Source organism: Pelophylax lessonae, assembly GCF_965119305.1.
Source record: "Pelophylax lessonae genome assembly, chromosome: 3".
NCBI classification, from domain to species: Eukaryota; Metazoa; Chordata; class Amphibia; order Anura; family Ranidae; genus Pelophylax; species Pelophylax lessonae.
This window is the reverse complement of record NC_138770.1, coordinates 454,478,955-454,499,019: the sequence shown is the minus strand read 5'-3', so window position 1 is coordinate 454,499,019 and position 20,065 is coordinate 454,478,955.

Genomic DNA, 20,065 nt, shown 5'->3' with positions numbered 1-20,065 from the left:
CAGTCCCAAATCGAGGAACAACAGTTAGAAAGAAAAATAAAAGGATCCAAAAACTGTTGTTGTGTCAGTCATTTTATATGTTCCTCTACTCTTCCTACTGTACTTTTAATGTACTTTGTTTGTTTTTCCTTCTTTTGTGACCTGTTTCTCTTGCAGGTACTTGTCGGCTGCCACGGAATTGATTTTATATATTCTGACACAAACAGCATTTGCGCTCAGCATATATGGATAACTTTGCTGGCAGCAGCTGTGGTGATTTTCTGATTTCAGCACTGCAGTTAAAATCCTATTTTGGTATACGTGGATAGTGTCGTGTATACCCATCATTAAATTAAGTGGGCGGATGTTTGGGCGGTTAATGATGGGTAATACTACACATTATTCCTGTGCTGATTTCTGATAGGTTCTCTTTTTTTTAGTTCAGCACACAGGCTGCATGGCTCCAATCATCTCTATGGCCTAAGATACCGGAAGCTAGGAGCATTTCATGACTTCTGTTTCGCCAGAAATAAACAGGGCCATTGGGAAATTGGGAAAGTATTTTATCACACCAATTTTGGTGTGGTCAGATGCGTTAAGGTCAGAGCAGAGATCTAGAGTCTAAAAGACCCCAATTTTTTAAAAAAAAAGAGTACCTGTCACTACAGATTGCTATCATAGGGGATATTTAAATTCACTGTGATAACAATAAAAATTATTTAAAAAAATGAATGGAAAGGTGTCAAAATAACATAAAAAAGCCCCGCCCTGTCCCCCCGTGCTTGCGCACAATGGCGCACGCAAGCGTTGGTCTAGTGTCATATGTAAACCGCAATTGCAGTATGCATGTGAGGTATCGCTGTGAACGCCAGGTCGAGTGCCGTAATTCTTGCAGTAGACCTCCTCTGTAAGTCTAAAGTGGTAACCTGTAAAGACTTTAAAAGGTTTTTAAAAATGTACATACTTTGTTGCCGCTGCAGAGGCGTGCGCAATTTTTAAAGCATGTCATGTTTGGTATCTATGTACTCGGCATAAGATCATCTTTTAAATTTTACCAAACAAATTGGAATTATATAGTGTATTTGTGCAATAAATTTAAAAAAAATGTATTTTTTTCTCAGAAATTGCGTTTGGAAAATCTGTGCGCAAATACCGTGTGACAAAAAAATTTGCAACATCCACCATTTTATTCTATAGGGCCTCTGCTTTAAAGAAATATATAATATTTGGGGGTTCAAAGTAATTTTCTAGTAAAAAAAAAAATATTTTTTTCATGTAAACAAAAAGTCACAGAAAAGGCTTGGTTTTCAAGTGGTTAGAAGAGTGGGTGATGTGTGGTTAAGATTGAGCATAAAATGCCGGGACAGTTCAAACACCCCCCAAATGACCCCTTTTTGAAAAGTAGACACCCAAAGCTATTTGCTGAGAGGCATGGTGAGTCCATGGAATATTTTATATTTTGCCACAAGTGTCGGGAAAATTATTATTTCTTTTTTTTTTTGTTGTTGTTTTTTTTACAGAAAGTTGTCACTAAATGATATATTTCTCACGCATGCCATGGGAATATGTGAAATGACACCACAAAATACATTCTGCTGCTTCTCCTGAGTACAGGGATACCACATGTGTGAGACTTTTTGGCAGTCTAGCCGTGTACAGGACCCGGAAAACCAATCCGCACCTTCTGGCTTTCTAAGGGCGTAAATTGTTGATCTCACTCCTTACTACCTATCACACTTTTGAAGTCCATAAAAAGCCAAGATGTCACAAACCCCCCCCCAAATTACTTGACAACTTTGTGTAAAAAAAAAAAAAAAATATATATATATATTGTGAGGGATTAGCTCGGTGGTAGGCGTGGATGACCCCTTTGGGGGTGCGTTTTCACAGAGAGATAGCCGACAAGTGCTTGCAAACAAACAGTGTGGTTTATTAAATGGTGTTTTCTTCACCAGGCTGTATGCAGCAAAACATCCAAAATAAAATAAAACACAAAATAAATCCTTGCCTCTGTGGGCGGCTACCTTCTCACAGCTGGAACCTACCTAAGAAGTCTTTCCAACCTACTGTTGGGCCGACACTGCTGATCCTACAGCAGACACTCAAATGTCCATTTGTTTGCTTTTCACACAGCACAAACATTGTCCATTGAACATGTCCCTTTACTCTTCACACTCTTCACATGGAACACTTCTCTTCACACTCTTCACATGGAACACTTTGTCTTCTCACCTTTGAGACGTCTTCACTCGTGGTTACCCTCCTTAGCTTCACATCGCTGTAGGGGGTCTTCTCCCATGCTCACCAGCTTGTCGGGAGGCACACATCCGACTGTCCCCCTCTCCCAGCCCACACGGCGACAGGCGGCAGCAGTCCTTCTCCCATGCCCACACGGCGTCGGGAGGTACACGTATGTCTGTCCTCCTCTTCCCAGCTCACACAGCGACAGGAGGCAGCACTCAATAGATTTTCTCTGGACAAATTATAGAGTCCTTGATCTCCTCATTCTGAACAGCTGAATGGTTTTCAACTTCCTGCTGGCTCTCTCTGCAGCCAACACCCTAAATTAATTAATGGACTTCTCAATCAGGTGGAAATGTATCTCCTTCCTGTGACTACATTCCCAGATTTAGCTGACTTCCTGTCACATACCCCCCCCTCTTGTTTCAACCCTAGGGTTGGGACACATATTTCCAGGCACGCATGTGTCAGGCACTGCTGACTCACTGATAAGCCTCCTATTATCCTCAAGCTTCCGGATGAAACTGTTTTGTCATCTTCATTGACGGATTTCTCATAAATGCCACACAGTTTGTCTCTCATCTCATATACACATTCTTCAACTGCATTTTTGGCATCATTTTGCTCCTTCTCGTTTCTGTCATCTTCATTGACAGCTTTCTCATAAATGTCAGACAGCTTGTCCCTCATAACCGTCTGTCCAATCCACCATGGAGGACCGTGATCCATAGGCAACTCAATTGGGCTAGTCTTAATGTCTTCAACATTCTTAAGACGCCTCTCTCTGCAATCCATAAATGTTTTCCACAAAACTTTGAGAACCTTTGCTTCACTAAGCTTTGTTCCAAGTAGGGACTCTTGACATCCCTCTGTGACTTGAGTTGCCTCTCCATACATCTGTACACAATCATTGACTTTTTGTTGTAAAAGGGAATGATCTTCCTTCTTGAGCTTTGCTTGCTCTAAGATGCTGTGCAGAGGATTTTCCAATTGAGACAACAGGCTGTCACACATTTCTTCAAAGTGACCCCTGTTCCTTTTCCCAGAGATATCAATATCATTCACCAAACATTTCATATTCATAGGCAGATCTGAAGCATTTGCACTCATCAACTTCTTAAACTTTTCGCCCTCCTGAGCGAGTCGCAGTAAAGGCCTACTATTTGATTTGATATTCAGTTTATATTTCTTGCCAAACTCTTCACAGAAGAAGTCAACCAGAACATCATCAACTTTCCTTCCACCAACATAGGGGTCAAAGGCAACAACACAGTTGAACCCAGCGATCTGGGTGGTATCCATTATAGACCTCCTCTCTGCATCAGTGAAGAAGCATGGAACTGCAACACATTCTTTTACAGGTTTCTTCAATGCACTTTCTGCTGAACTATTTGACCGCTCAAGGTCACCTAGTTCTTTTTCTCTATCTGAATTCCACATGGAATGCATCTCAAGATCACGATCAAACTTCTGCCACCCGTCTTTCACCAGTTCCATTTTGGAAACACTCCCTGAAAGGCACTTATTCATTTGCTTCACGTTTTCACCAACAGCCTTAGTTTTCTCCACTAGGTTTTCAGCCTGAACTGAGAAATCACCACATTTCTTACTCAGCTCCTTTGTTTGCTGAAGTTCTAATGATACATTTTCCAATGCTTGAAGTTTTTGAAGGAACGGTTTATTCCAAAGGGGTGATTCAAGCCACATGTCGTCACATTTCTGAGGCTCACTCAGGACAGACCCCAAAACACTGATCCTTTTAAAAACTGCATCAGGCACACTATCCCCTCTTTGGGACAGATCCTCTGTTGCCTGGAATTCCTCTTCCAGTTCCTGCAACGGAATCTTCATCTCTTCTAGTTGCTGTTCTAAGGCTCGCTTAGACTTTTCTAGCTCCTGAACGCTTTTCACAACATCATCCTTGGAGCTGACCAATTCTTCCATTTCTGTACGCAGCTGTTTAACACTTTCTAGTTCAGCCTTACACTCTAGAGCTTCCTCCAAAGAGCGAGCCAAGAACAGGGCTTTGCTCTCGTTATCACGCACCTCCGTTTCTGCACGTGCGCGTTCTTCTGCATATTTTGCAGACACAGTCTTCTCTTCACCAAGCATCTGAACAAACTTCTTTTTCACATCTTCAACACACTGTAATGAACCAACGCTTTCTTCCATGCGTTTTTTCATATCCGCTATCTGAGCTTGCAATGTTGCGACTTGCTCTGATAGGTTTTTCTTTGCTTCCGCCTCCTCTTTTAATTGTTCCAGGAAGCCATTTTTCTCATCTTCCATTTTTTTGAGCTTTGTGCTAAAACTCAGCCTTTGACACCTCTCTTCCTGTAAGAGTTCCTGCGTGTCTTGCAGCTGCGATTCCAAGATAGAAAAATCTTCCGCAATTTCTCTAGATTTGCGGTCTGCTTGAGAAAGCCGATTTGTGACACTGTCCAACTCAACCTGCAATCGGTTTGCCTTCTCTGACAGCTTAGCACACAATCGGTCACCTTCTGACACCTTGACTTGCGATTCCAGAAGCTGTGCCTCTACTTTTTCCCTCTTATGTTCACAATCTCCTTTTCCCTGCATAAGAGCCTTCACCTCATTGGCTAGCATCTGGGAATAAGAATGTAATTCTGCCACACAGGCTTCTTTCTCCTTTAACTGCTGCTGGACACGTTGGGCTTCCCCTTTCCAACTTTCACAGTCCGCACGCCATTCATTTACCACATTGCTCAAAGTAGTGAGCTCATACACAGTACTCAGTAATTTAGCCTCTCTTTCACTTTTCTCTTTGTCGCTGAGAGACAATGTCGCTTTCAGAGCAACATTCTGTTCCTGCGACTCCTGCAGGTCTATTTTTGTAGCTCCCAAAGACTGAAGACTTTTTTCCAGCTGATTACGCAACTCCAACATATCAGCCATACTTTGCTTCTGCAAAGTCTGAATTTCACTTTCCTTTTCCATGAGGATGGTATCTTTCTCCATTATAGTCTCTCTGCGTTTTTGCAACTCGACCAAAAAAAGAGCAGTGGATTCTTCCCACTGTAACACATGAGACTTGAGTAGTTCATTCATTTCCTGCAAGTTTCTATGCTCCATTTTAAGCAATTCCAAGGCTTGTTCCTTTTCTTCCATTTTCCGTTGCAAGGCATCCAACTCAGCCCTGCACACATACTCGGTTTCCTCCATACCGATGGCCTCCATTGGCTGCTGGCGTCTCTGTTTCCAGCCTGCCATGCTCTCTTGATGAGCCTTTTGTTGAGCTGCAAAGCTCTGCTGAAAATCCGCATTTGCCTGCTGTTGAGCTGCATTTGCTTGCTGTTGAGCTGCATTTGATATAATCAGATGTTTCAACATCTCCTCCATTTTGAGTTTACTTTTCATCTGAGCACACTGCGTCTCCATAGCAGTTTCATCAGTGTTGCTAGGGACAACAACCTTCCTCTTTAGTAGACTCTCTTTAGGCATGGATGGGGCTGGTTCAGACGGCAACATCCCCTCCATCCATAGAATCCGGTCTCTCATTTCATCTATCTTTGCATTTTTCAGGCGTTTGGATCGCCCCATCTTCAATAACTCCACAAACAAATTTTTCACAGTCCAGCAAACAATTTTCAGACCACTGTCTCTTCAACACATGTAGTTTTTCTCTCTCTTGCAGGATCTCTTTTCCTGCGCACACAGTTTGTGCAGTCACTTGCACCAGACACAACAAAGTTCATCAAAAAATTTTGAGACCCCTGTCTCTTTAAAACACTTTTTTTTTTTTTTTTTTTTTTTTTTTTCTGTCAGGATCTTCTCTCCTGCACACATAGATTGTGCAATCTCATGCACCAGACAAAGTTCATCAAACATTTGCACTTCCTTGCAGGGATCTTGCTGCTTCTGCCCACTGCATACCTCCACCATATGTGAGGGATTAGCTCGGTGGTAGGCGTGGATGACCCCTTTGGGGGTGCGTTTTCACAGAGAGATAGCCGACAAGTGCTTGCAAACAAACAGTGTGGTTTATTAAATGGTGTTTTCTTCACCAGGCTGTATGCAGCAAAACATCCAAAATAAAATAAAACACAAAATAAATCCTTGCCTCTGTGGGCGGCTACCTTCTCACAGCTGGAACCTACCTAAGAAGTCTTTCCAACCTACTGTTGGGCCGACACTGCTGATCCTACAGCAGACACTCAAATGTCCATTTGTTTGCTTTTCACACAGCACAAACATTGTCCATTGAACATGTCCCTTTACTCTTCACACTCTTCACATGGAACACTTCTCTTCACACTCTTCACATGGAACACTTTGTCTTCTCACCTTTGAGACGTCTTCACTCGTGGTTACCCTCCTTAGCTTCACATCGCTGTAGGGGGTCTTCTCCCATGCTCACCAGCTTGTCGGGAGGCACACATCCGACTGTCCCCCTCTCCCAGCCCACACGGCGACAGGCGGCAGCAGTCCTTCTCCCATGCCCACACGGCATCGGGAGGTACACGTATGTCTGTCCTCCTCTTCCCAGCTCACACAGCGACAGGAGGCAGCACTCAATAGATTTTCTCTGGACAAATTATAGAGTCCTTGATCTCCTCATTCTGAACAGCTGAATGGTTTTCAACTTCCTGCTGGCTCTCTCTGCAGCCAACACCCTAAATTAATTAATGGACTTCTCAATCAGGTGGAAATGTATCTCCTTCCTGTGACTACATTCCCAGATTTAGCTGACTTCCTGTCACAATATATATATATATATATATATATATATATATATATATATATATATTTCCGGGAACTTGTGGCAAAATATAAAATATTCCATTGACTTACCATGCCTCTCAGCAAATAGCTTGGGGTGTCTGCTTTCCAAAATGGGGTCATTTGGGGGGTTTTTGTGCTATCTTGGAATTTTAGGGCCTCCAAAACTGTGACAGGTAGTGCAGAGGTGACATGCACAATTTACGCCATTAGAAAACCTGAGAGTGTTGATTGGATTTTGCGGGCCTGTACACAGCTAAGCTCCCAAAAAGTCTCACACATGGGGCATCCCCATACTCAGGAGAAGCGGCAGAATGTATTTTGGGGTGTCATTCCACATATACCCATGTCATGTGTGAGAAATTTATCTTTTAGTGACAACGTTGTGTAAAAAAAAAAAAAAATTGTAATTTTCCCAAAACTTGACTCACCATGCCTCTCAGCAAACAGCATGGGGTGTCTACTTTCTAAAATGGGGTCATTTGGGGGGGGGGGGGTTTGTGGTATCTTGACATTTCAGGGCCTCCTAAACCGTTATAGGTAGTGAGAAAATGCAATGTAAAATGTATGTCCTTTGAAATTCTGATGGTGGTGATTTGTTTTCGGGTTCCCGTACACTGCTAGGCTTTAAAAAGTCTCACATATGTGGTATCCCTGTACTCAGGAGAAGCAGCAGAATATATTTTGGGGTGTAATTACACATATCTGAATAAAGTTCAAAATAATCAAGTCCATCATAACATATCCAAATCGTGCCGGTGGATAACAAAAACTTCAAGTGAAACTGTGACGTTATAACCAAGGTGCTATAACCATATCCCAAATAAGATGACATCCACGTGAATAGGATCCCACCACCAGTTGGCTGTACTTCTTACCAGATATATAAACCTCATAAGCTATCTTGATTTGCAAATGCCATGCACATCCACCCTTGTGTGAACCACACTTAAGAGCCTCTTACCAGATGTAAAAGATGCTTGGGCATGAGTTATGCTCTTCCTCAATAGGACTGTATCAGGTAGCTGGATAGATGGACTGTTCCTTACGGATTCAGGATAGTTGATCCTCTTATTGACTCCACACATTACATGTAACAAATAGAAGTGGACCAGCCATAGTGTATTATCCCCGGTTTATTCAAAAACATAGGCAATTATACTCACTGGAGTTGATCTTGTATACAGTGTGTATTGAGCGGAGCCCGTAGCAATCCTGTGTCCGGCTGCAGCACGGACAACTAGGATGACGTAGGTGACGGAGCGACACGCCTCCTCTCCGACGCGTTTCCTCTGACGAGACTTCCACTATCCCCACCCCCACAGTTAGAAAACACCCCCTTAGTTCACATATAACCCTTTGATCGCCCCTGGGTTAACCCCTTCCCTGCCAGTGTCATTAGTACAGTAACAGTGCATATTTTTAGCACTAATTACAGCAGTAATGTCACTGGTCCCCCCAAAAGTGTCAAAAATGTCAGTTAGGGGTCTAAACTGTCCGCCGCAATGTCGCAGTCCCGCTAAAAATCAGATGAAAATTCTGATGAAAATGGAATATTTGGATATGGTGATTCAGAAAACTCTTTGAATATACCCTCCTGCAGGAAGAGTGGAGAGGGTTTCAAAGAAAACTGTTGAAATCAATGGCGTTACCATACCACAAGGAATGGTCTGTATGATCCCAGCATATGTGTTGCATAATGACCCAGAATACTGGCCGGAGCCTGAAGAGTTTTGACCTGAAAGGTTCAGCAAGGAAAACAGAGAAAGTCATACTCCATACACATTTATTCCCTTTGGAGATGGACCACTAAACTGCATTGGAATGAGGTTTGCATTGCTAAGCATGAAAGTAGCAACAGTGGCCATCCTTCAGCACTTCACGTGTGATTTCTTTTTATGAGGAGGTAAGTAAAACCTTGGACAGAGGGGTGGCTGTGGACGTAGTTTAATGGATTTTGCAAAAGTGTTTGACACAGTTCCCCACACATGGCTAATGTGTAAGGTAAAGTCTACAGGCTTGGAAAGATCCTTTTGTAAATGAATAGAAAACTGGCTAAAAGATAGAATTCAGAGAGTAGTGGTTAATGATTCTTACTCTGAATGGTCTAAGGTTATCAGTGGTATACCCCAATGTTCAGTGTTGGGACTCTTCCTTTTTAATATCTTTATAAATGATATAGGGTCTGGGATTAAAAGTACCATTTCAGTCTTGGCAGATGACACCAAGCTATGCAGTGGAATAACTTCCTTACAGGATGTTTCCAACTTACAAGCTGACCTCAACGCATTGCTTCATTGCTCAACTATGTGGCAAATGAGGTTTAATGTTGATAAATGTAAAGTTATGCACTTGGAGGCTTAGAATGTGCATGCATCATACACACAAAGGGAGTACAACTGGGGGAATCCATAGTGGAGAAGAATCTGGGTGTTCTGGTAGATCATAAGCTTAATAATAGCATGCAATGCCATGCTGCAGTTTCAAAGCAAGCAAAGTCCTTTCTTGTATTAAGAGAGGTATGTACCCCAGAGAGAGAGAGAGAAATAATTTTGCCCCTGTACAAATCATTAGTAAGACCTCACCTGGAATATAAAGTTCAGTTTTGGGCACCAGTTCTTAAAAAGGATATCGTGGAACTGGAGAAAGTGCAGAGAAGAGCAACCAAACTGACAAGAAGCATGGAGGAGCTCAGCTATGAGGAAAGATTAGAGGAACAGAATGTATTCTCTCTTGAGAAGAGGAGATTAAGGGTTAATATGATCAACAAGTACAAGTACAAAAGGGGTCCATACAGTAAACTTGGTGTTGAGTTATTCACTTTAAGGTCATCACATAGGACAAGGGGGCAAAAATGCCTGGATTCTTTCCTAGGTGTACATAATATAAATGGGTACTAATATTTATTAGTACTAATATTTATAGGTAAAGTTGATCCAGGGAATATCTGATTGCCTCTCGGAGGATCAGGAAGGAATTTTTTCCCCTGCTGTAGCAAATTGGATCATGCTTTGCTGGGATTTTTCGCCTTCCTCTGGACCAACTGTGGGTATAGAATTGTGTATATGGGATTGTATGGCTGTGTTTTCTTTACTGTTTTTTTGTTTTTTGTATTGACAATGAAGGGGAAAGTATAGACTTGACATGGGACAGGTAACAAAGGAGTAAATACAATGGAACGATATATAAAAATATAATACCATGTTTATTACGTAGTTGCATTGGCAATGGCAACTACACATATGTATATATAAAAATATAAATAATTGGGTTCCTAAATGTATATGAAGGGGATATTGGGACTTTGCTTGAGGCAATTGACAATAAATGAATCAAAATAGGTCACAACATGTTTATTACATAATTTATACCAACAACATACATGTGTAGATAAAAATATTATAATTTATATAGGTACATGGATAAGGGACACTTCATATATACAGTATGGGGATTTGGTGAATGTCATAGTAAGTTTAGCAGCAGCAGCAGCTGCTATGGCTGTGAAGGTATAAGGTGCACTGCTAGTCCTGTTCCTTAATTGCTTCAACTACATGTCTTTGCCCAGTGAATGCGTTTAGATACCTAATAGATTATCTATATACAGTGCTGATACAGGCTGAGTAGAGGAGCTACTGTGCACCACTTCACTCAGCCAGGCAGTTTCAAGGATAGTAAGGTTGCTAACTTTATATTTTGGGTCACAAATTCAGGAATAGTATTTGGACTAAGTCAACCAACAGTGCCAAGGGAGTTTACAGTATATAGGTCATTTATGCCATTGTTGACATTGTGCCAGATACATCTGTTTTCTATAGACAGATTGTAAATGGAGGGACATTAAGCTGGAATTTTTTTCAATTTATTGTTGAAAGCAACAATATATACAGCATGCAAGAGACTGGCAACTCTTCAGGTCCTTACATCATACAGTATGTGCGAGAAGAGAAGTAAAATAACCTAAAAATATAGGTCAATCTAAATTGCATTGTGACTGACATAGTAGTATGTTATCCAAAACAGTGAGAAAGCATCCAAAGCAAGGCCTTGGCAAAGATAAGAGAAGTTTAGTAATGGCAGACTTTTAACTCTCAAAAGGAATAGACATGTCGCTAACAGGGAGACACAGAGAGCCCGAACGATTTTACATAATACTGTTCGTAGCACCCCCCTGGTACCCTAAAGGGAGGGTAACACCTCCAGAGGCAGGGAGCAAGCCAGCATTTACACAAAGGCTGAGTCCATGGCTATAATGGGGAATCTTGAACAGAAAATTGGACGCCAGTTACATTTTATCTTTCTCAGAATTTTCATTCCAAACTGAGGAAGAGGTTGAGGGAATGAGGGTGAGGGAATAAGGGTTAGGGGTCCCAGATATCACAGCAGATCACTTACAGACTCTTCAGATCCAGAACAAAGTCCAGCTTCACGGAACCTTTAAGCCAACCCAGCAACACTTCAAGCACCTTTTCAGATCTCCTAGCTTCATAGTGTCAGAACCTTTAAGCTGACCCAGTGTAACGCTCCTGCGTTTTTATAGTAAGCTGGATTTGCAGCTGCAGAATCTGCACTCAGTAGTCATGTAGAGATGTGTTGAATTACCAGATCCAACTCTCCAGACTCATCACTGTGGACCCGCCTGCTTCAGCATACAGATATACACACACTCAATAAGATGTTCCTGGAGTGATAGGATGTATATGACAGTATAGAGGTGATGTGCTGAAGGGACAGGGGTGAGCAGTGATAGCAATGATAAGCACTTGATAGTAATGTTCAGGAGAGTAGTAGACGGTAATAGGTAGGATGCAGATAGGTTAGTAATCATGTATGGTAATAGGTGGTAAGGACAGCAGATGATATACAGGAGAGACTAACCCAGTGCAAGGATAGATGGTAGTAGACTCAAGAGCTAGCAATCTATGTAACAGTGCAGATGATAGAATTAGTAATGCATAGATAGTAACAGTCCTTAATGTGCAGAAGTAGATAGTGTAAGTTTGTTATGGAGGAATCCCCTGTGGGGTACTTATCACTAGTAAGGTTAGTAAGTAGAGGGGTCCGGTAGTGAGGGAGTGATCCGGTAGCGAGATAGGGGATCAGTATCGAGGTTTCGGTCTGTTCCAGGTAAAGAGAATAGCTGGAGGCTCCGGCAGCATAAGACAAGGCTTGTAAGCATGCGGTTTGAATGAACAACCTGAGAGAGAAAGCCGGCGATTGAAATAGACGCTCAGAGCGGCGCTCAGTGATGATGTCATATGGCTTAAAGGTATATGCGTTCCACCTAACTAAAAAGGTGGGACGCAATATGAAAAGGAAAATGGGCAATAAGGGTACCAAAGGTACCAGAATCTTACAGTACCCCCCCCCCCCCCTTAAGGCCGGCTCCGGAAGGCCTATAGCACTGGTTTCTCCGGGTATTTAGAGTGAAACCTTCTTATAAGCCTAGGTGCGTGAACATCAGAAGTATCCAACCAGGTGTCGTCTTGGGATCCATAGTTCTTCCATCTTATGAGATATTGGAGTCTTCCTCTGTGGATACGAGAATCCAAAATCTCCCTAATCTCAAATTCTTCTCCGCCTTCAACTTGTATTGGAGGTGGAGGCAAGATGGTAGGCCTTATTCCTTGGTTAGGAACATGTGGTTTCAGTAGCGACACATGAAAGATGGGATGTATTCTGAGATCTGCCGGTAAAGTGAGTTGTACTGCAGCTTTTCCAATGAGTTTCTTAATTGGGAAGGGTCCCAGAAATAAAGGTCCAAGCTTTTTGCTAGGGATCTTTAACCTTAAATTTTTCGTCGTTAGCCAAACGAGGTCTCCAATAGCATAGTGAGGAGAAGGTCTTCTACGAAGGTCGTAGTACCATTTTTGTTGACTGTGAGCGTGTGAGATGGTGGTATTAAGTAAACCCAGAGAGTCTTTTATTTGGGTAAGATAATCTGAGGCTATTGGGTTACTTGATGGTAGGATGCGTGGTGGAAGAAGTGTGGGATGAAACCCATAGTTTAAGTAGAACGGACTTTGCTTAGTAGTTCTGTGGGTTGCGTTGTTATAAGCAAATTCCGCCAGAGGGAGGAGGTCCACCCAATCATCCTGTAGGTATGAGGTGTAGCAACGTAGATATTGTTCAATGCACTGGTTGACTCTTTCAGTCTGTCCGTTGGTCTGAGGGTGGTAAGGAGAAGTGAGCTTTCGCTCAATCCGTAGTATGTGACATAGAGCTTGCCAAAACTTGGAGATGAACTGTGAACCACGGTCGGATAAAAGAGTCTTTGGAATTCCATGTAACTTGAACACATGTTTCATTAGTAATTCCGCTGTTTGCTTAGATGAAGGTAGTCTGCGAATAGAAATGAAATGTGCCATCTTTGTCAGATGGTCCACTGACACTAGAATGGTATTAAATCCTTTGGAAGGTGGTAGTTCTACTATAAAGTCTAAGGACACAACTTCCCATGGAACCTGGGGTATTGGTAGACTGCAGAGTAGACCAGATGGTTTTGTAGTGTCAATTTTGGACCTTGCACAGATGTCACATGAAGAAACAAATTTTTGTACAGACGTCTTCATATCAGGCCACCAAAACTGCCTGGTAAGCAAATTAAGGGTCTTAGTCATACCCATATGTCCTGCCATAGGCACATCATGTGACAATTCCAAGATCTTGGTGCGCATAGTAGGGGGTATGTAGAGTTTGTCGTTGTAGTAGAGGAAGCCTTCTGCATCAGTAGTTAGTTGTGGTGGAGATGAAGCCAATCCTATACTGTGCAAAATCTCTTCCTTCAGGGAACGAACAACACCAATAATACGTTCATAGGGTATTATAGGAATAGAAGGAACTTCAGCGCAGTTATCTTCGGTTAATCGTGATAGTGTCACGGAACCATGAACCAGACGTACAACAACAGATAAGTGAAAAGAAGGCTTTATTGAAAATCAAGCTGTAAAGCAAAAGTCCAAACGGATGGCGAAACCGAAGCAGAGTCCTTGCGAAGCCAGAGGACAGGAACCAGGAGGGTAGTCAGACGAAGCCAGGATCAGGAACCAGAAGCAGCAGCAGTCTTAGAAGCATGTGAACACAGGAGGACCAAGCAAGGAACTGAAGCCACAGACCTCCTATATATATGAGCTAGGCATCCAGCTCCTCCCAGTGGGAAGGAGGAGCCGCAGGGTGGGAGGCTACAAGAAACCCAGAAACCAAGATGGCCGCCAGCACATGTCAAACGAAGGAGAACAGCAAGAAGGTAGGACCATGACAGTACCTCCCCCTCAAGGGCCCCTCCTCCGCGGAGTAAAGAACGGTTTCTGAGGGAAGCGTGCGTGGAAGGCTCGGAGCAAGGCAGGAGCATGGACATCTGGGGAGGGAACCCAGGAACGCTCCTCTGGACCATAACCACGCCAATGAACCAAAAACTGCACCCGACCGCGGACCAGGCGTGAGTCCAGGATATTGCTCACCTCATACTCCTCACGATTGCCCACTTGGACCGGACGAGGCCGAGGAACCGAGGAAGTGAAACGATTACACACCAGTGGCTTCAACAGGGAGACATGAAACACGTTGGAGATCCGCATGCCAGGAGGAAGCGCAAGGGCATAGGCTACCGGGTTTACCCTGCGAAGCACTCGGAAGGGACCAACAAAGCGAGGCGCCAGCTTGGGAGTGGGCACTCGAAGGTTGAGGTTGCGGGTGGACAACCATACACGGTCTCCGGCCTGGTAGGAAGGAGCAGGCGCTCGTCTGCGATAAGCCTGGAGTCTCTGGCGCTGCGCAGAGACCTCAAGGGACTTCTGGATCTGTACCCAAGAAGCACGTAGGACGGAAAGGTGATCCTCCACAGCCGGAATATCCTGGGGAGAGAATACCTCCGGTAACACGGCAGGTTGGAACCCATAATTGGCCATGAAGGGAGACGTCCCAGAGGAAGAGTTCACCGCCATGTTCCTGGCAAACTCAGCCCAAGGCAGGAGGTCAACCCAATTGTCTTGGTGATCGGAGACATAGCAACGAAGGAATTGCTCCAAGGCCTGATTGGATCGTTCTGCGGCCCCATTGGACTGAGGGTGGTAGGCCGAGGAGAAGGAGAGATGAATCCCCAACTGGGAGCAAAAGGCGCGCCAGAACCTGGACACAAACTGACTCCCCCAATCCGACACAATCTCCTTGGGCAAACCGTGCAACCGGAAGACCTCCCTGGCAAAAATCGTGGCCAACTCCTGTGCAGAGGGTAACTTCTTGAGAGGAACACAGTGGCACATTTTGGAAAATCGATCCACAATCATGAGAATGACCGTATGGCCTCGGGATGCAGGGAGGTCCACAATGAAATCCATCCCCAGGTGTGACCATGGGCGCTCCCCGGTGGCTATGGGTTGCAGAAGGCCCAACGGAAGGTGCCGAGGGGACTTACTCTGGGAACAAACGGAACATGCCGCTACATATGCGGCGATGTTGGAACGTAGGGAAGGCCACCAGAACAGACGTGAAACAGCCCAGGGCAGCTGATTCTTTCCAGGATGCCCCGCGGTCTTGGAGTTATGGTAGGTTCGCAACAACCGAGTGCGCAACTCCTCAGGCACAAAAGATCTGCCGTTGGGTCTCCCAGAGGGAGCAACAGATTGAGCCGCCAAAATCTGCTCACCCAGGGGAGAGGTCAGGCTGGTGCGAATGGCGGCCAGGATCTGATTCGGAGGTATGACCGAAGTCGGAATCGACTCCTCCCTGGACAGGTCGGAGTACTGCCGTGATAAGGCATCCGCCCTGATGTTCTTGGAACCGGGTAGGTAGGAGACCACGTAATTAAAACGTGACAAGAACAGAGCCCATCTGGCCTGACGTGGTGTCAATCTCTTGGCCTCAGAAAGGTAGGTCAGATTCTTGTGGTCCGTCAGGATGAGGACCGGAACCACCGAACCCTCGAGCAAGTGCCTCCATTCTTTAAGGGCCTGCACGATGGCCAATAACTCCCTGTCACCAATCTGATAGTTGCACTCCGCGGAAGACAGTTTCCGGGAGTAAAACCCACAAGGAAGCAGAGGACCCTCTGGTGTTCTACGCTGAGACAGAAGGGCGCCTACTCCCGTCTCAGACGCGTCCACCTCAAGGACAAAGGGCAACCCAGGGTTGGGATGCGACAGAATCGGAGCCGACACAAAGGCGGACTTTAGAGCCTCAAAAACTCGGATGGCCTCGAGCGGCCAGACCTGGGAATTACTGCCCTTCCTGGTCAGATCCGTGAGAGGCTTGGCTAGCATGGAAAAGTCCCTGATGAACTTCCGATAATAATTGGCGAAGCCCAAAAAGCGCTGCAGGGAGCGAAGACCACTGGGCTGGGGCCACTGTAAGACAGCCGAAACCTTCTCAGGATCCATGGAGAACCCCTCAGCGGAAATGATGTAACCTAAGAAGGTTACCTGGGATCGGTGAAATTCGCATTTCTCAAGCTTACTGAACAGCTTGTTCTCTCGTAACCGTTGCAACACTCGTCTGACATCCAGAATGTGGGTCTCCATGGATTCAGAATATACCAAGATGTCATCCAAATAGACCACCACACACTGCTGCAACAGGTCACGGAAAACATCGTTAATGAATTCCTGAAAGACTGCGGGCGCATTGCACAACCCAAAGGGCATAACCAAGGATTCATAATGACCGGTCCTGGTGTTAAACGCGGTCTTCCACTCATCGCCCGCCTTGATCCTTACGAGGTTATATGTCGCCCTCAGGTTGAGTTTGGTAAAGACCGTGGCCCCTTTAAGGCGATCGAACAGCTCGGAAATCAAGGGTATAGGGTAAGCGTTCTTGATCGTGATGCGATTGAGACCCCTGTAATCGATGCAAGGCCTCAACTCACCGCCCTTCTTTTTCACAAAGAAAAATCCAGCCCCTGCCGGGGACGAGGATTTGCGAATGTGTCCGTGTGAAAGCGCCTCCTTCACGTACTCCTCCATGGCCTCATTCTCCGCTACCGACAGTGGATAGACCTTGCCACGAGGAGGAACGGCACCAGGTTGTAACTCGATGGCACAATCGTATGGGCGGTGCGGAGGTAGGGCAACCGCGCGCACCTTATCGAATACATCCCGGTACTCCACGTATTCAGGAGGCAACAGAGAGTCCGAGGAAGTACACAGCAACTTGACAGGCCCATGGATGCAACTAGCCCCACACTGCGGTGACCAGGGGGGAGGATCTCGGCCGATCTCCAATCGAAAGTCGGATTATGCTTCTGGAGCCAGGGGTACCCCAAGACCACCGAGTAGTGTGGAGACGAAATAACCTGGAAGCAGACCGACTCTCTGTGAACGGCACCAATGGCTATCCGCACTGGAAGGGTCTCATGAGTCACGTGTGGCGGCAGAAGGGGTCTGCCGTCTATCGCCTCAAGAGCCAGTGGAGAACCTCGGGCCTGCAGAGGAATGGAATTGGCGGCAGCGAACACACTATCAATGAACAAACCACCAGCACCAGAGTCCACCAACGCCTGGGTCGTCACTGAGCCCCCGACCCAGGAGAGGACAACAGTGATCAGTGGTTTGTCAACACGGGAAACCGGGGACGAGGAGACTCCACCCAAGATCTGCCCCCGACAGGATCTCAGGTGCGAGCGTTTCCCGGACGGTTCGGACATGCCAACCGAAAATGCCCACCGAGACCACAGTACATGCATCGACCCTCGCGTCTCCGGAGTACCCTCTCCCCCTCGGACAGGCGAGCAAAGCCCAGCTGCATGGGTTCACCCCCAGCCAAGTCATCCCCAGGAGGCGTGGGAGGAGAGGGAGGCACGGGTGGGGCAGCAAAGGTAGGCGCCAATCTGTTAGGAGGCCTCCGCAGACTCTCCTTAAAGGAAGGTCTCTCCCTGAGTCTGGTGTCAATCAAAATCAAGAAAGAAATAAGAGACTCGAGCTCCACTGGTAGGTCCTTAGCTGCAACCTCATCCTTCAAGGCATCCGAGAGACCATGAGAGAAAGCAGCGACCAGAGCCTCATTATTCCAGCCCACCTCTGCTGCCAGGGTACGAAACTCAATGGCGTATTCAGCTACGGATCGTGAACCCTGTCTGATGGACATAAGGAGCTTCGCAGCAGAGGCAGCACGAGCCGGCACATCGAATACCCTCCGAAGAGAAGCAACAAAACCGGAAAACTCGGCAACCACCGGATTGTTGTTCTCCCACAAAGGGCTGGCCCAGGCCAAGGCCTTGTCCGAGAGCAGCGAAATTAAGAAGCCCACCTTTGATCTCTCAGTAGGAAAGGCATGTGGCAGCAACTCGAAATAAATGCCCACCTGGTTAAGGAAACCTCGGCACTGAGTTGGCTCTCCCCCAAAGCGCTGTGGAAGGGGGGCAGAACCGGTCATACCCCGAAACACCGCAGGCGCAACAACAGGTGTCGGGGTAGACTCTGGCGCAACAACCGGAGCGGCAGTAGGAGCGGGCCCAGGAGCGACAACCGACCCATCGGCAACGGGAGCGAAATGAGCCGTGCGTTCAAGCAGGGTTTGCAACGCCACGGCGAACCGACCCAACAGGTGATCCTGCTGATCAAGTCTGGCAACCAGCGTGGGTAGCGAGGATGGCCCAGTACCGTCAGAATTCATGGCTTGGTCCTAATGTCACGGAACCATGAACCAGACGTACAACAACAGATAGGTGAAAAGAAGGCTTTATTGAAAATCAAGCTGTAAAGCAAAAGTCCAAACGGATGGCGAAACCGAAGCAGAGTCCTTGCGAAGCCAGAGGACAGGAACCAGGAGGGTAGTCAGACGAAGCCAGGATCAGGAACCAGAAGCAGCAGCAGTCTTAGAAGCATGTGAACACAGGAGGACCAAGCAAGGAACTGAAGCCACAGACCTCCTATATATATGAGCTAGGCATCCAGCTCCTCCCAGTGGGAAGGAGGAGCCGCAGGGTGGGAGGCTACAAGAAACCCAGAAACCAAGATGGCCGCCAGCACATGTCAAACGAAGGAGAACAGCAAGAAGGTAGGACCATGACAGATAGCGCATCCGCTTTTTTGTTTTTGTCTGCAGGTGATAGCGCATCCGCTTTTTTGTTTTTGTCTGCAGGTTTCTAGGTCACTAGGAAGTTGAATCTTAGGAAGAATAATGACCATCGTACCTGCCGGTGGGAAAGAGTTTTGTTAGTCTGAAGGTATTGAAGATTTTTATGATCTGTATATATGAGTATTGGTAATCGGGTACCTTCAAGTAAATGTCGCCAATTCTCTAGTGCCAGTTTTATGGCAAGCAACTCTTTTTCACCCACTGGGTAATTCACCTCTGGGCTGCTTAGTGATTTAGAGAAAAAAGCAACTGGGTGGAGTGGTGAAGTATTTGTTGGTCATTGGGAGAGAACTGCTCCTACTGCCATGTTTGACGCATCTACCTCCAGAATATATTGGAGGGATGGGTCTGGATGGCGTAGTATGGGAGCAGAAGTAAAGCTTGATTTTAACAAGCGGAAAGCTCCATTTGCTTCTTCTGACCATTTGAATGGTTTCTTTATACTTGTAAGTTGTGTGAGAGGTCTCACAATAGCAGAGAAGTTCTTGATGAACTTCCTATAGAAGTTTGAAAATCCGAGGAATCGCTGTAATGCCTTACGAGTTGTTGGTATAAGCCAATCCAGAATACACGATATCTTGCTCATATCCATCTTGATTCCGGTTTTAGATATGATGTATCCTAGGAATAGTATTTCTTCTTTATGAAATAGGCATTTTTTTTATTTCACGTATAGGTTGTGTGCGAGTAATCTGGATAACACAAGTCTTACATGTTTTATATGTTCAGACAAAGATCGAGAATAGATAAGTATATCGTCCAGATATACCACAACACAGACATCAAGTAAGTCTCTGAAGATGTCATGTATGAATCTTTGAAAAGCTGCGGGAGCATTACACAACCCGAAAGGCATCACAAGATATTCGAATAATCCGTATCTGGTTCTGAATGCTGTCTTCCACTCATCTCCGTCACGGATTCGGATTAGGTTGTATGCCCCTTTTAGGTCCAATTTAGAAAAGTAAGTAGCCCCAAGCACTTGTTCAATGAGTTCAGGAATGAGCGGTAAAGGATAACGATCCTTTATCGTAAT